The sequence below is a fragment of the Bufo gargarizans genome, chromosome 6, assembly GCF_014858855.1.
Source record: "Bufo gargarizans isolate SCDJY-AF-19 chromosome 6, ASM1485885v1, whole genome shotgun sequence".
Classification (NCBI taxonomy): domain Eukaryota; kingdom Metazoa; phylum Chordata; class Amphibia; order Anura; family Bufonidae; genus Bufo; species Bufo gargarizans.
Window position 1 is genome coordinate 364,777,068 of NC_058085.1, and position 17,445 is coordinate 364,794,512.

The following is a 17,445-nucleotide window of genomic DNA, read 5'->3' on the forward strand; positions in this document are numbered from 1 at the left end:
GGGGGGGGGGGACCGTGGAGATCACTGTTAAAGGGGTGGACACTTTAAAGGGGCAGTCATTGTTGAGGTTATTGGGGAGGTCACTGTTAAAGGGGCGGACACTGTGGAGGTCACTGTTAAATGGGGCATTCACTGTTAAAGGGACGGGCAATGTGAAGGTCACTGTTAAAGGGGCAGGCACTGTGGAGGTCACTGTTAAAAGGCAGGCACTGTGGAGGTCACTGCTAAAGTGGCGGCCACTATGAAGATCACGGTTAAAGGGGTGGTCAGTGTTAAAGGGGAGAGCACTGTGGAGGTCACTGTTAATTGGGTGGGCACTGTGAAGATCACTGTTAAAGGGGCGGAAACTGTGAAGGTCACTCTTTAATGGGCGGGCACTGTGAGTGTCACTGTTAAAGGGGTGGCCACTGTAGAGATCACTGTTAAAGGGGTGGGCACCGTGGATATTACTGTTAAAGGGGCGGGCACCGTGGAGATCACTGTTAAAGGGGCGGACACTGTGGAGGTCACTGTTAAAGGGACGGGCACTGTGGGGGTTACTGTTAAAGGGGTGGGCACTGTGGAATTCCCTGTTAAAGGGGTGGGCACTGTGGAGGTCACTGTTAAAGGGTCAGGCACTGTAGAGGTCACTGTTAAAGGGGCGGTCACTATTAAAAGAATAGGCAATGTGGATGTCACTGTTAAAGATGCGGTCATTGTTAAAGGAGCGGGCACTGTGGAGGTCACTGTTAAAGGGGCGGCCATTGTGGAGTTCAATGTTAAAGGGGCGGCCACTGTGGAGGTCACTGTTAAAGGGGCAGGCACTGTGGAGATCACTGTTAAAGGGGCGTGCACTGTGGAGGTCACTGTTATGGAGGATACTGTTGATGTCTTTTTACAACACACTGAAACATGAAATGAAATAGATGAAAAATACCCGTGCGAAGCCGGGTCCTTCTGCTAATATAAATAGAAAAATGAGTCTGTTCTTTATGCACAACCAAACGACTGGACCTATCTGCACCAAATTTGGCACACAGGTACATCAGGTTTCCGGGAAGGTTTTAGACAGGGTCTCAGCTCTCTAGGATGTAAAAATGCATATATGGCACCATCACATGACCTCCATTAGCCAATAGAAGCCCGCAGGTTTTTCACTTTATCCCAACTGCCATACACATTGGTTACATGACCCTTATCAGCCAATAGAAGCTAGCAGGTCCTCCAGTCTTCATATACACACAGTGTTAAGGGGCTGAGTGCTATAGAGGCCACTGTTAAGGGGGCGGGTTATTGTGGAAATCATTGTTAAGGACATGGGGTGCTGTGGAAGTCACTAATAAATTGGTGGCTGCTGTGGAGGTCACTGTTAAAAGGGCGGGATGCTGGGAAACTCATGTCACCGCCAGACATCTGAGAAGCTCTGACAGACGTTCTTCAGAACCTCCTGCTTGAGGTTCTTTTGTTTTGCTTTAGTTTTGTCATCTCGTTTCCCTATCTCAGCTGTCATCTAGTTGCACTCATTGCATCCCTTTAAATCCCCTCCCATACTGCATCACTTTGCAGTTTATGCAACTTCCTGGAGTGTATGCATGCTGGATGCTACAACTGAGGCTTCTACAGATAAGTCTGTTCATTGATTTGTGTTTTCCTGTTTGCTTGATCCCAGGTGACCCTGACTCCCTCCGTATTAAGTGTAGGGAGCCGGTGGTCGTGTCCCCTCACTATTATAGGGTGTTCAGGTGTCATACAGTCGAGGCACGAGGTCATGCAATTTTCTATCATAGAGATCTTTGCATAGGCTGAGAAGACAGGGAGAGTTTCAGGGCTTAAATAGGGGTCACCCTTTTGTTCCTTAGTTTCGGATCAAGCCAGTCGGATCCTTATTTGTAACTTCTTGTTTTCTGTTACACCAGCCATGACAGCTCACTGTTAAAGGGGCAGGCACTGTGTAGGTTACTGTTAAGGGGGCAGGGGACTGTGGAGGTCACTATTAAAGGGGCAGTCGCTGTGGGGGTTACTGTTATGGCAGGGGGGTACTGTGGAAGTCACTGTTAAGGGGGCGCGGTGTTGTGGAGGTCACATTTTAAGGGAACGGAGCTCTGCAGAGTTTACTTTTAAGGGGGCGGGTTATTGGGAAATCACTGTTAAGCAGACGGGGTACTGTGGAGCAGTGGCGTGCCCAGGGTGTTTGGCACCCGGGGCGGGTCATTTCTCTGGCACCGCCCCAATAATTGACCACATACCACATAGTCTTTCCTCTTCTCCTCTGTTAGTCCGCCATGAGAAATTCTTTCAGCCGCATCTCGTCTCTACAGAGTTTGTAACACAGACACGTTAGATTTCTAAATTTTTCCATCAACCTCCTCATCCTGGTGTCCCCACAGTGTCATCCTGCTGCCACCCCAATACCTGTGCCCGTTTTGCTCCCCAATGCCCCAGGTACTATCCTGCTGAAAAAATAGTGACCCTAATAGATATAATTGGAGTCCTTTATCAAACTGGTGTAAAGTAGAACTGGATTTCCAAAAGAGCTGTCAAAAATGAAAGGTGGAATCTGATTGGCTGCTATGGGCTACTAAACCAGTTCTACTTTACACCAGTTTGATAAATGGCCCCAAATGTTCCTATAGTGTCCACAGCAGCTATAACGTACCGTAGAGTGCCCCCAGTAATAATAATAACACCCTATATTGTGCTCCAGGCAATAATCCCTCTATAGTGTCCCCAGAAATAATAGACTGGCCTCTACAGTGCCTCTCCAATAGAAAGGCCCCCATGATGCCCCCCACACAGTAATGTACCCCACACTGCCCCCATACAGTAGTGTCCCCCACACAGTAATTTCCCCCACACTGCCCCCCACACAGTAGTCCCCCCACACAGTAGTGTCCCCCACGCTGACCCCCACACAGTAGAGTCCCCCACACAGTAGTGTCCCCCACACTGACCCCCACACAGTAGTGTCCCCCACACAGTAGTGTCCCCCACGCTTACCCCCACACAGTAGTGTCCCCCACACAGTAGTGTCCCCCACGCTGCCCCCCACATAGTATTGTCCCCCACACAGTAGTGTCCCCCACGCTGCCCCCACACAGTAGTGTCCCCCACACAGTAGTGTCCCCCACGCTGCCCCCCACACAGTAGTGTCCCCCACGCTGCCCCCCACACAGTAGTGTCCCCCACGCTGCCCCCCACACAGTAGTGTCCCCCACACAGTAATTTCCCCCACACTGCCCCCCACACAGTAGTGTCCCCCACGCTTACCCCCACACAGTAGTGTCCCCCACACAGTAGTGTCCCCCACGCTGCCCCCACACAGTAGTGTCCCCCACACAGTAGTGTCCCCCACGCTGCCCCCACATAGTATTGTCCCCCACACAGTAGTGTCCCCCACGCTGCCCCCACACAGTAGTGTCCCCCACGCTGCCCCCCACACAGTAGTGTCCCCCACGCTGCCCCCACACAGTAGTGTCCCCCACACAGTAGTGTCCCCCACGCTGCCCCCCACACAGTAGTGTCCCCCACGCTGCCCCCCACACAGTAGTGTCCCCCACGCTGCCCCCCACACAGTAGTGTCCCCCACACAGTAATTTCCCCCACACTGCCCCCCACACAGTAGTGTCCCCCACGCTTACCCCCACACAGTAGTGTCCCCCACACAGTAGTGTCCCCCACGCTGCCCCCACACAGTAGTGTCCCCCACACAGTAGTGTCCCCCACGCTGCCCCCACATAGTATTGTCCCCCACACAGTAGTGTCCCCCACGCTGCCCCCACACAGTAGTGTCCCCCACGCTGCCCCCCACACAGTAGTGTCCCCCACGCTGCCCCCACACAGTAGTGTCCCCCACACAGTAGTGTCCCCCACGCTGCCCCCCACACAGTAGTGTCCCCCACGCTGCCCCCCACACAGTAGTGTCCCCCACGCTGCCCCCCACACAGTAGTGTCCCCCACACAGTAATTTCCCCCACACTGCCCCCCACACAGTAGTGTCCCCCACGCTTACCCCCACACAGTAGTGTCCCCCACACAGTAGTGTCCCCCACGCTGCCCCCCACATAGTATTGTCCCCCACACAGTAGTGTCCCCCACGCTGCCCCCACACAGTAGTGTACCCCACGCTGCCCCCCACACAGTAGTGTCCCCTACACAGTAGTGTCCCCCACGCTTATATAGTAAAGTTGCCTACCCCTTACTATATAAGAACCTCCCCAGCAGCCATTTTCTGCAGTTTTTTGCAGTTCTGAGAGAGAGAGCAGTGTCATTGCTGTGCTCTGTGCTTTGCTGTGTCATTACATTAGATAGTTAGTTACGTAGTATATATTACAGATAGTTAGTGGGAGATAGTCAGTGTAGGTTAGAGCGTGATATAGTGTAGCTCACCATACATACATGCTACAGACATAGAGCTGTGATGTCACAACAATACTTAGGGCACCAATCAGTAATATGTAGTCAGACCTGCTAAAATGTGAAGTTGCCCGTATTGTGCCAAAATATGCGCATCATGAATTGCTGATTAGCACAATCGTGTATATATTGGAGCACTCTATCTGCATATAAAGCTATTGTAATGTTCTGCCGTGCCAACCATTTTCTCCAGTCTGAGGAAACTTCTAGCAGCTTGAAAAATGTAGCAAAAGTGACCCACGCCTGTATTGCGCGCGCAATACGCGCATATTACATTTGCGATTTTCGTGATCAAGAAAATAATGGCGAATTCTCAATCTTGATAATTTATGATAAATATTCGCCCAAATATTCGCGAAATATCGCTAATACGAATATTGCCTCTGCCGCTCATCACTACTAAAGGAGTTTTATAACATGTAGTCACTTTATTGGAGACATCCAAATCTGATGTGGTCTAATGGTTCCCTTTGCTTGAGACCTGAATTTCCAGGGTTTGTCAGCTGTTGGTGCTTCCTGTGCAGTTGCCTCAGCTTGTATATCTGGGTTGTCAGATCTCTACCAGGAAATAAAACTTTAGCCACAATTTCACGTAATCTTAGAACTTTTGCAGCTTTTAAAGTGCAGAGCTGACACTTAGCAGGAAGTGAAACTGTGTGAACTGGAGCCAGGTGCCGATTATGAAACAGGCCACTGAGCACGGACTTTGGTGCTTTCCCGTTGCATGACATGGCATACCTCATCTCTTATAATAGCTTTATTACTGCCAAGGAGGAAATAAATAGGATTAAAGAGTGAGTCCCCAGCACTGCCATTATACACCGTAGACAATTGTCCTGAGAAAAAGAAATGATATATATCATATTATTTTCCTGCTTTGGAATTATATTCTCTTTACCTGAAAGCTTTTCAATTGTCCATTGAAGCCCCTAACTGAGAAATGTATGTCATGGTGCCAAAGTAAATAAAATATTTTCACTGCACCCTATGCACACATGTACTTTACTACAATACTGCCTTGTATGTAAAATAAAGTAACTACTAAAATAATGTTCTCTTCATATATATATATATATTTGTGTAAGGGGCTTACGGTAGTATAGTGAAGAGCCCTGGGAAAGCAGGGAATGAGTGCAGTCGGTTGTGGTGTGCCGAAACCGAGGATGAGGTAGGCCTGAGAAAGAAGAGGGCCTACCCAAGGAAAAGATATGGAAGAAATGAGTTGTAAATGAGTGGAGTGGTTGGAGGGTCAAAAGCTCAGACCTCAAATGACGCAGGAGCCAGGTGAGGGGAGTGCCCTAAATAGGCTGGAGGCGGACCTCAGCCCCTCCCACAAATCCAGGCAATTTGCCTTAATACTTGTGTAAGGGGCTTACGGTAGTACAGTGAAGAGCCCTGGGAAAGCAGGGAATGAGTGCAGTCGGTTGTGGTGTGCCGAAACCGAGGATGAGGTAGGCCTGAGAAAGAAGAGGGCAAAAATGGAAATAAACCAGTTTATTGTAGCCAATTGATATATCAATAGCTCAACCCGACATGTTTTGGAAAGCCACTCTTAACTCTTGTGTTGGATTGGGAATGTATTGCGCGTAAGCGGATGACTTCCAGCGCCCCAATTTCCTGATGACATGAGTGAGGATGTTGGCACTGGAGGCCGTGGACGTGGCTCCAACGCGAAAGGAGTGCCCTGAGTAGTTGGCTGCGTTGAGGCCTGGTTGTGTGAGGGATGACCTGGCATGGGTCATGAAGGTGGTGGTGGTGAGTACCGAACCATGTAGTTGAAGTAGCGGTTGAGAGGGTAGACCTTGTGACGCTGCTTGTAAGCATCCAGAACCCTGACTGGACACCATCTGTTGTGCGTGGGGTAATATGAAATGTTGACGGGTAAGTGCTGACTATTCTTGGAGTGAGGTAAGGACAGGATGTAGTGATCCATGTGTTTTGACAAGTGGGAGACAAGAAGACAAGGTGAGGTTTGGGTCGTGGAGGCTGTAGTGAATTTCCCGGGACTCAGGAATCCGTAGAAGGCCAAGTAAATTGCCGTTTTGATGATGGAGTTGGTATCTGTTTCAAGAGGCGTGGCGTCCAGTAAGTCGGATAATGCTTTGAAGATATGATTGTTTATGGGTAGCCTCTGGGCTGGACGTGCGGGTTCCGTTTCCTGAATACCTCTGAGTATGGTTTTGATCTGGTGCGAGGACATGAAGCTGATGTTATCGGGGTGTATGACTAGCATATGATGTTGAAATGCCAGTGAGATATGGTTTGATGGTGTTGTATGACATTTGAGTTTGAGGTGGCAAAAAGAAGCAAACCCGGAAGAGACGTCATGACAAAAGGGGTGCGTGATGTTGTGTTCCAACAGGGACCTGTTGAATAGTGTGAACGCTCTGTCGTATGTTCTATGTGTTTTGTCTGACAGTGCTAAGCGGGACAAAGACTGGCTATGCCGCATGATGACTTCTAATCCAGAATGAGCTGTTGAAATGATGGAGTGATGGAGGCCGTGGGTGACGCTGATGGGAGAGCTTGATGAAATGCCTGAAATTTGACGCGAGACAGATTGTCAGCTGCCGTATTGCACACCCCCTGGACATGGAAACAATGTAAGAAGAAATTATTGCAAGCGGCCAACTAAGGAAGTCTCCGCAGAAACCTCACGATTGTGAGAGATTTGGAACGATCCTGTTGATGATCTGGCAGGTCGCCTGGTTGTCTGAATAGCACCGGACCGACATGTTTGCCCATGAATGACCCTACGCCACGGCAGCCGCCACGATGGGGTAGATCTTGAAAAGCGCTGAGGCAGTGGAGAATCCTTCCAAACCCCGGACCGCAGGAGGCCAGCTGCCCCACAGCCAATCGTTCCCAAAACTGGCCGCGAAGCCTGTGGTAGATGCCACATCTGACCAGATAGAGGGGGAAGAGTCCGACAGCTGAGGGAGAAACAAGCTCCCGCCATTCCAGGTGGACAGAAATCTCCCCCACATGCCCAGATCTGCCGCAGCGTGGGCATCCAGGGACAACCTGTGCGAGTCATGTAGGAAAAAGGGGAGAGGTGCAGGAGCCGTGATATAAATGAGCGACCCTGAGGTGGATGCGCATGGCAAAGTTCAGGGAGCCCAGCAGGGACTGCAGTTCTTTGCGGTTGCCGGTGCCGAGTTGAAGGTAGTTGTCTATGTGGGCGAGAATGTCCTGGATCTTCCCGGATGCAAACTGGCTTGCATTGAGGCTGAATCCAACTGGGTACCCAGGAAAGGTGATGACCGTGTCTGGCCCTTCTGTCTTCTTGGTGGCGATGGGTACCCCAGGTTCCTCCTCCGGTATTATGCGCGCCGGCTGACTTCTTGGCCCTCCAGGCTAACGGTCGGCGTGATCACTGGCAATCCGGCCGGCGCCGGTGACGCTGCCGGTGGTGGCCCTGCCAAGGAGAGGGTCGTGGTGACCGATTCCAGCCTCTCCAACCTGGCGTTGACTTTAGACATGGATGTCATTAGAGAGGACAGCATGGTATGTATATCCCCTGTGCTGGACTGGCTAGGTCCTTCCCCTGCCTCCCTGTTATTGGTTGGCGTGCGCAGCAGCCGGAAAAGCTCTGTTTTCCTCGCCGTGGCGGGGAAGGGAACATGCCGTCACCTTAACTCCGTCGTTATGCGCGGGATTGTCCAGGATCTGATGGGTGCTGGACTGGCTAGATCGTCTCCCTGGGTAGCAGTGACAGATCTAGCAGGGGTGACAGGTAGGGAGAAGTTCTCTATCCCTTCCAGAGACATAGTAAAACAAAAACAGTTGATTAGCTTGGGGAAACACAGGATCGTGCTGGCAAGCTAGCTAGGCCGGACGGCGAAAAAATTATACTTGCATGGTGACAGATGAGGCCCTGCTAATTTGCCAAGCGGCTTGAGAGGCTCTACCTATGATTTGGCGCGAGGGGTTAATGAGGCCACTTGTGGTAGTGGCAGGAGCGTTGGCCTCTCGGTGACTGTAAGACAGGACTAGGGGAAGGGAGTGACAGGTGAGGCCCTCTCTATGCAACACGCGAGGCGGCTTACTAACGAGGTGGCGCGTTGGGCGGGTGCCTCTGTACGTTTGAGGCGGGGTGGCGGCCTCGCGGGACCACTAACTGCTAGCGAAGCCAAGAAGGGGGTAACCTAGTGGGATGATGGTGCCCCTAAAGCCAGCACGCTGACCCTAACGGGACCATCCGAAATGTAAGGAAGACTTTTGTTAATGAGCAGGTGAACGTACCTGGTAGTAAGAAAAATTCTCCGGATACATGGTAGTGCAAAATACAATATAGGTTGACCGCCTGAAAAAGGGTGGAGGGTAGACATAAAATAGCGTGATGAAAAGTGAAATGTATATGGTACATATGCATGACCCGGAGGATCATGATGGTTGTTTAATGAAATGACAGTGTGCGCCTGGTGTGGAAAGAGACCAGCGCGTGCCGCATGCCTGCACCAGTGGGAACGTGCGGTTTGTAATCCAATGGTATGTATTGGTTTGTGTCGTTTTTTTTTTTTTTTTTTATTAGCAACCAGTTGATATCTCTTCCCCCCCTTTATTTTATTTATTTTTTAACTTTATCGGCAACCAGTTGATATCTCGCAGGGGGCTGCTGGGGTGATGTTTACTGCAGGGTACTTTAGTCGGGCGTGCTGGAAGCCCCCCCTGCAACCTGCGCAGGAGGGGCCTGCTGTGTGACCGGCACCCCCGGAGCTCCGCCGACCAGCCGAGCCAGACCGCCCGACGGCGGCCCCCCGCATCAGATGCGGCGCAAACGGCCGCCGGGACACCCCGCCTGCGCCGACGAATCGCCGCGCATGCGCAGTACCCCGGCCGCGCATGCGCAAACCAGGCACCAAGACACGGCCGGGCGCCATCGGCCTCGCGGCAGGAGGAACGGCGGACCAGGCCGGAGGCGGTGGGGAGGGGATGCTTGTGGCAGCGGTATGCCCAGTGAAGGTGGACATGAAGGGAGGGTGTACCGGGTGCACCGCAGCTGGCACCTGTAGCCGTGCACATGAACATGAGGGGGGGGGGCATGAATGTGGATGATGTGGGGTGATATGAACTAACCCAGAAAGGGGGAATGAGCCCGGAACCACCGGGGTGCTGACTGGATTGTTGGTACTGTGGGAAGACGCCAGAATAAAACATGAGAGAAATGAGATGTCGGTGATTGATGCGAGAAAGCCGTGACATGGTGCAGCGTGTATGAGATGAAACAAACAGAAATGGGGGATTAGCCCAGGAACCATTGGCCTTCTGCTGCAGAGCTGTTGACCGGAATGGTGGAATGGTTGTGAACAAATTGTGCATGAACAAGGCGTGACAGAAATGAATACTGGTGACTTGTATGAAAATCCGTGACATTGGTGCGCGTTTGATGAAATGAAATGAACCGGTACAGGGGCAACCGTGAGGCCCCGGCTGTACCGTATGAGTGACTCATACGCATTTGTGCTCCTGCAGCCGTGCACGTGAACATGAGGAGGAGGGGGGGGGGGGCATGAATGTGGATGATTGTGGGGTGATATGGACTGAAAAAGAAATGGGGAACGAGCCTGGAACCACAGGGGTGCTGACCGCAGTGTTGCCTGTGGGAAGATTGCTGAACAAGACATGAAAAAATGAGATGCTGGTGACTGTGAGAAAGCCGTGACATTAGTGCAGCGTCTATGAATGAAATGAAACAGAAATGGGGGATTAGGCCAGAAACCATTGCCGCATGCTGCAGAGGTGTTGACCGGAATCGTAGTACGGTGTGGACAAATTTCGCATGAACAAGGCGTGACAGAAATGAATGCTGGTGACTTGTATGAGAAAACCGTGACATTGGTGCAGCATATGATGAAATGAAATGAACCGGTACAGGGGCAACCGTGAGGCCCCAGCTGTACCGTATGGATGACTCAGAAAACCACTGCCTGCATGCCGCAGGGGTGTTGACCGGAGTGGTGGTACGGTGTAGATAAATTTATGCATGAACAAGACATGACAGAAATGAAATGCTGGTGACTGGGCGAGAAGCCGTGACATTAGTGCAGCGTTTGGTGAAATGAACTGAACAGAAATGGGGGATTGCCCAGGAAACGACTGCATGCTGCCGCAGGGGTGCTAACCGGAATAGTGGTACGGTGTAGACAAATTTGTGCATGAACAAGGCGTGACAGAAATAAAATACTGGTGACTTGTACGAGAAAACAGTGACATTGGTGCAGCGTTTGGTGAAATGAATAGAACCGGTACAGGGGGCAACCGTGAGGCCCCGGCTGCACCGTATGGATGACTCGCAGTTTAACGGGCAAACGTGACCCCCAGTGAACCGAGTAAAGCCGGAAAAATAGAACCGAAATGCTCCAAATCCAGAACTGATGGCAACGAAAACTCCCAGAAATTCAGCGACTCGCAGGCAACTCTCCAGACACTCCACAAGCGACCTCCTCTCTCAAAAGCTCAGACCTCAATGATGCAGGAGCCAGGTAAGGGGAGTGCCCTAAATAGGCTGGAGGCGGACCTCAGCCCCTCCCACAAATCCAGGCAATTTGCCTTAATACATATATATATATATGTATATATTAAGAAGGTACAAGGAATCAGCGTAGATGATAGGTACGTGTCACCGAGGTTCATGGCCTCGGTGGAGTAAGAGCCGGTTTTTATGTGTCCGCAGCAGTTGCTGTTTGACACCTTGGTACTTAGCATGGCTATAATAGCTGATCCGGGACGGCTCTTGCAGCACGCCAGACCTGCAGGGTATTGCGAAGTGAGGTCACGGTTATGGGCAATCGAGGGTTACTTACTGTTTGTAGGAGAACCCTGGGCAGACATGTGGCAGTGAAGGAGAGGCTGACACAAAGTTCCTCTGGGGCACACTCTGTATGTAGGGACCAGGCCTGATGGTGGATGAGGTGCCCTGGATGTTGCAGGTGTTTTAAGTGCCTGAGGCAAGGTCCCTTTAAGGATCATGACGCCAGTGCCTGTAACGGTGGCACACCGTTTTCTAGTTGTAATAAGTGAGGTACACAGCTGGTATGGTGAACCAAACTTTGCTTTACTGGAAAACAGTCCAACTTTGTACAGTAAGATGGCAATACAGTCCCTTGCATCAAGTGCTTCACAAGCAGGCTTATTTCAATACTGCATAACCTACATAGACAAATGCCAGACCGCTGGTACTCATTAAATTCTTTATTACAAAAAACATTATAATTTAATAACATACATGATTAAAAGAATCGGTGCAGGAGATAAAAAGCAACATCACTGGAGGAGACATACAGTGGACACTAGTCCCTATCCCTTCAACATGATTGTTCAAAAAATGCATATATGGAAATTCATACAAGACAGAAAAATAGGACAATTACCCGTACTGTGTCTCCTCCAGGATGGCGCCAACCCCTATACAGGGTTTTAAACGATTTCTATGTACAACTTGGGAGCCTTTACCTTCTCTGGAGATTTGGTAAATGTGAGCCTCAGCATTAGGCATGGCAGAAATGACATATGGGATCCTTTCCCACTTACTGTCCAATTTACTGGTTTGATGGTTGTTCTTCAACCATACCATGTCTCCTAGAGCTAAGGGTGCCGCATGAGCAGCCAGGTCATAGTCTCTTTGCTGTCGTTCGTGGGCATTCTCCATGCGCTCCTGAACGATCTCTTTAACATTGAGGAGACGTCTTTGACGCTCCACCACCCAATCAGTCCTTGGCAGTGGATTGATGACATCAGGCACTTGCACATCTAGGGAGTGGTCAGCAGGCAACCTCCCTTGACTGCCGAATATCAAATAGAAAGGTGTGTACCCGGTGGAGCAGTGAATTGTGTTGTTATAGGTATACATGAGTTGTGGCAGCAGAGTAGGCCAATTACCCCTTGTCTCAGGGGGGTACTGCTCTCAGCATTTCAATGAGAGTTTGATTCATCTTTTAACAGAGTCCATTACCTTGCGGATGATAGGCGGTAGTCCGGACTTTCTGGCAATTGTGCAGCAGGCACATCTCTTGGAACAGCTGTGATTCAAACGCAGACCCTTGGTCGGTGAGGATCCTCTCTGGGCAGCCATAGGGCAGGAGGAAATGCTTTCAGAACGCCTCTGCTGTAGTCTTAGCTGTGAGGTCTTTCACAGGCACTGCTACGACAAACTTAGTGAAGTGATCAATAATGGTCATGGCATAAGTATACCCTGAGAGACTCGGCTCCAACTTCACATGATCAATAGCAACTAGTTCTAAAGGAGTTTTACTCACGATAGGATGGAGAGGCGCCCTCTGGTCAGGGCGTTCACTTCGCCCCACAGCACAGGCAGTGCATTCTCGGCACCATTTCTCAATATCTTCTCTCATCCCGATCCAATAGAATCTCCTACGAATGGTGGCCTCAGTCTTCTGTACACCGAAGTGTCCGGACTGGTTGTGGTACATTTCTAACACCAGACTGGCATCTCGACGTGGTATGAGGATCTGATATATCCTATCACAGGACACTGGATCCAGGCTCCTTCTAAGCAACAGGCCTTTTTGAAGGAAGAGTTGGTGGCGATGTCTCCACAGTCTCATTAGTTCTGGGTCTGCACTCTTCCTGCGGACTCTCTCAGGAGTTCTCCCACTGGTAAGGAAGTCGAGCAGTTCACCGAGGACTCTACTTTTGGACTGGAGCTTAATCCACCTTTCTTAGTCGCCCCTGGAGACTCAGGAATATCTGATGAGGAAGGATCAGCAGCAGAGTGGTTTTCAGTGCGGATAGTATCCTGCTGGGCAAATTTATTGTACAAACGCCGTCATTTCCACTTCTTCCCAGGCATCCTTTGGTTCATCTGGGTCTTCTGTAGTGGGAAGCCGAGACAGGGCATCAGCATTGTCATTGGACCGGCCCGCCCAGTATTTCACAGTGAAGTCAAAGTTGGCAAGGCGGGAGGCCCATCTTTGCTCCAGAGCCCCTAACTTGGCGGTATTCAGATGTGCCAGGGGGTTATTGTCGGTGAAGGCAACAAACGGTGTGGCAGCGAGATAGTCTTTAAATTTTTCAGTCACAGCCCACACTAAGGCAAGGAACTCCAGCTTGAAGGAACTATAGTTCTGATCGTTCTTCTCAGCTCCCCTCAGGGATCTGCTGGCGTAGGCAATCACCCTCTCTTTGTTGTCTTGCACCTGAGCCAGCACAGCTCCCATGCCTCTTTTACTGGCATCCGTGTAGAGGTGGAACGGCTTCTGATAATCTGGGTAACCCAGGACAGGGGGTTCTGTCAGCTTCTTCTTTAAGAGCTGGAAGGCAATCTCCCGTTCTTTATTCCATTCAACAGGGATAGGAGTCTTTGGACTCTTCTTGGGATGCCCCCTTAGGAGTTCCTGGATTGGATCCGCAATTTGTGCAAAATGCGGGATGAAGCGTATATAATATCCTGCAAAGCTGAGGAAACTTCTCACCTTTTTCACGGTGGTGGGAGTAGGCCAATTACGGACAGCGGCAAGTTTATCGATCAGGCTGGACTCCTTCGGCACTGACAACGTGCCCCAGGTACTTTACTGCTGGTTTCAGCAGGTGGCATCTTGGACGGCTTGATTTTAAGGCCATATTTAGCAAGGATTGAAACACTTCAGCTAGGTGTTTTAAATGGTCCTCATACGTCTTGGAATATATAATGACGTCATCCAGGTAAAGTAGTACAGTCTCAAAATTTCTATGGCCTAGACAACGTTCCGTCAGTCGCTGGAACGTCACTGGAGCGTTACACAGTCCAAACGGCATGTAATTAAATTCAAACAGGCCCATAGGTGTAGTGAAAGCGGTCTTCTCACGATCTTCTGGGGCCATAGGTACCTGCCAGTACCCGCTAGTTAAGTCCAGAGTGGAGAAGTAGGCTGATGACCCCAGGGCAGTCAAGGACTCCTCAATGCGTGGCAATGGATATGCATCTTTGTGGGTGATTTGATAGATTTTTCTGTAATCCACGCAGAACCTTATACTGCCATCTTTTTTTCGAACAAGGACTAGGGGCGCAGCCCAGGGACTATGACTGTCCCTGGATTATATTAGAGTCTTTCATCTCTTGTATCATCTCTTTCACAGACTGATAGGTAGTAGGTGGTATGGGATCTGTGTCTCTCCTTGATAGGAGGATGAGAGCCAGTGGGTATGGTGTGTTGGATTACACTGACCTCTCCGTAGTCCGTGGAGTGCTTGCTGAAAGCCTTGTGGTGCTCTTTCACCAGATTCAGAACTACCTCTATTTGCTCCTTCGGGGTGGATTCGTTCCCCACATGAAGTTCTTCCCACCAGGATACTGTAGAGGCGCTGGCAGGGGCCCTGCTGCTCTGTGCGGTCTGGAACGTCTCCGTGGCAGGCAGACAGATCACATCCTGGAAAGACACTTGGAAAAGCTGAGCAACGGGGCAGTGCTTAAAAAGAGTAACGGGGTGATCACCAAAATTAATCAAATGGACAGGCACTTTACCTTGAGACACGGCCACCAGACTCTTAGCTGTTTGCACAAAGGGATGATTCTCAATTTGAATAGGTTCCACTAGGGCTTGATAGTCCTGGCCCTGGATCCCTAGCACAGCACGGCACCACAGGATGATCTGGGAATTCGGAGGCAGAATTACCGGCCGGTTATCCCGGATCCGGACAGTACAGATTTCTCCTTTTCCGTTGGTGAACCTTTGCTGAGCACACAGCACACTGATAATCTTTTGTATGACTCTTCTGGAAGCAGGTGAGGCCGAAGATATAGTTTGGTTCAAAGTTTCAAGCACTTCGGAGTAACAAATTTTAAAGACATTAGTCCCTAGGATCACAGGGTGTCCTCCTTTATCTCCTGCTTGTACCACGATCACACCTTGCTGTGGTAAGGTGGCGTCTCCCACCTGAAGGGTAGGTTCCCAGTACCCATGGACTTTTACTGGCTTACCGTTGCTGGCAATAATATCTAGCCAGGACTCTGGTGGCTGGGTGAGGAGACTTGAATCCCAGAACTTGTCAAAGGCAGGTCGTTGGATGGTGGTGACCTGAGACCCAGTATCCAGCAGGGCTTCAAAAGGTATCCCTGTTGATACATATGTTAATTTTTGGACGAGATCCTACGTATCTGGGCATCCAGCTTGGATCCTTTGGACCTACTGTTCTACCTCCCGAGGGGCGGTCCTCTGCCTCAGGGGTTGCCCGTTTAACTGCCAGCACATTGATTCAGTATGTCCATATTTTTTATAATAGTGACAGACAGGCTGTTTGCGATTTCTGGACCGGTAACTCGGTCGTCCATCAGGTTCTTTGGGGTGTACATCTCTATATGCAGGCGGGAGCCTTGGAGGAAAAGGGCCTTCATCTTCCAGTAACAGCGGTCTCTCCCATTCCTCTATTTTCTTGCAGACTTTCTCTAAGCTCATAGTGAGATGGTTTACTTGCTCCATTAGTGCTGCCACTACATCTGTTACTGGAGACTGCGTGGCTTGACTGACTCCAGCCGGCCCCACATTGACAGTCTTTGGCTGACAAGCCTGAGGTTCAGGGGAGGCTGCTGGCCCTGCGGCCGGGTTTCTGGCCTAGGATACTGATGGCCAGCTCTTTAAAGTCCAAAAATGCACAATTGGGGTGTTGAGCTGACAGCATCCTCAGCTGGCCCTTTAAATGTTCAGTACTTATACCCGCAATGAACTGCTCTCTAAGAGTCCTGTCCTGGTCCTCAGCCTCCTTGGGGTCCACCTGGACCACAGCCCGCAGGCTCTCTTGCAAGGACAGAGCAAAATCGCAGAGCGACTCCCCAGGCTGTTGCTTCCTGCTGAAAAATCGCATTTTAACTTTGGACACCGTTCTGACCTCAAATGTGGTGCAGAGGCGATCAAAAATCTGCTCCAGGCTACTCTTTTCAGAACGGGGCCATGACATGACTTCTCTGCGGGCGGCCCCTTCTAACTGAGCTAGGAGGATCTCCATTTGTTGTTCAGCAGAGATTGGGTAGAGCCGGAATAAGGCCAGTATTTGGTCTTTTAATTTATGGGCTTCCCCTGAATATCATGGGAACCAGGGGGCCCCAAAATAATATGGCATGGTCAGTGGCATCAGGCTTGATGCTGCCGCAGTGGCAGGCGCCCTATGATCGGCTACGGGCACTTCGGTAGGCACATCAGGGGCCACCTGCCCTGCATCTTCAGGTGCGGACATAGCGTTGATAAATGGGTATGGCCCTTTAAGGAACTGTGGAGCGGACAAGGGGCTAAGATGACAGATTATATATTTTCTTTTTCAGGTCAAGTCTCTCATTGCTAGTGGGGGACCTTCTCCGGTCTCCTGGCAAAGGTCGGGGCCTCTCCGGTACAGTAATAAGAAGGGGCCGGTGAATGGTAAAGTTTGTACTTACTCCGGCGGTGCTCGCTCCAAATCTCGCGAGATGCGTGGCTACGTCAGACGGAAGTCCCACACACAGCATCAGAAGGTAGGTGCGGCCTCTTCGAGCTCCGGGATTCCAGGGCTGCGTTTCTCCTCCTTGCAGGCTGGGCGGTACCTTCCCCCTGTCTTTTTTGCGCTAAACGGGCACAACGAGGCACACTTTTAATCCAGTCAGCAAGCGGTGACTAAATAAGAAGCAAAACAGTCCATGCAATATACAGTTCTTCACACCGCAATTATTAGAGTTCTTTGGCCCAACAATTTCAAATAAACAAGTAGGGCTTAGTCACTTTATAGGCATATAATGGCACTCAGTTTTTATATTCCAACAATGGCGCAGGAATGATCGTATCCTGTTCGTGACGCCAGTTTATGCAGCACGCCAGACCTGCAGGGTACTGCGAAGTGAGGTCACTGTTATGGGCAATCGAGGGTTACTCACTGTTTGTAGGAGAACCCTGGGCAGGCATGCGGCAGTGAAGGAGAGGCTGACACAAAGTTCCTCTGGGGCACACTCTGTATGTAGGGACCAGGCCTGAAGGTGGATGAGGTGCCCTGGATGTTGCAGGTGTTTTAAGTGCCTGGTGCAAGGTCCCTTTAAGAATCGTGACGCCAGTGCCTGTAATGGTGGCACACCGATTTCTAGTTGTAATAAGTGAG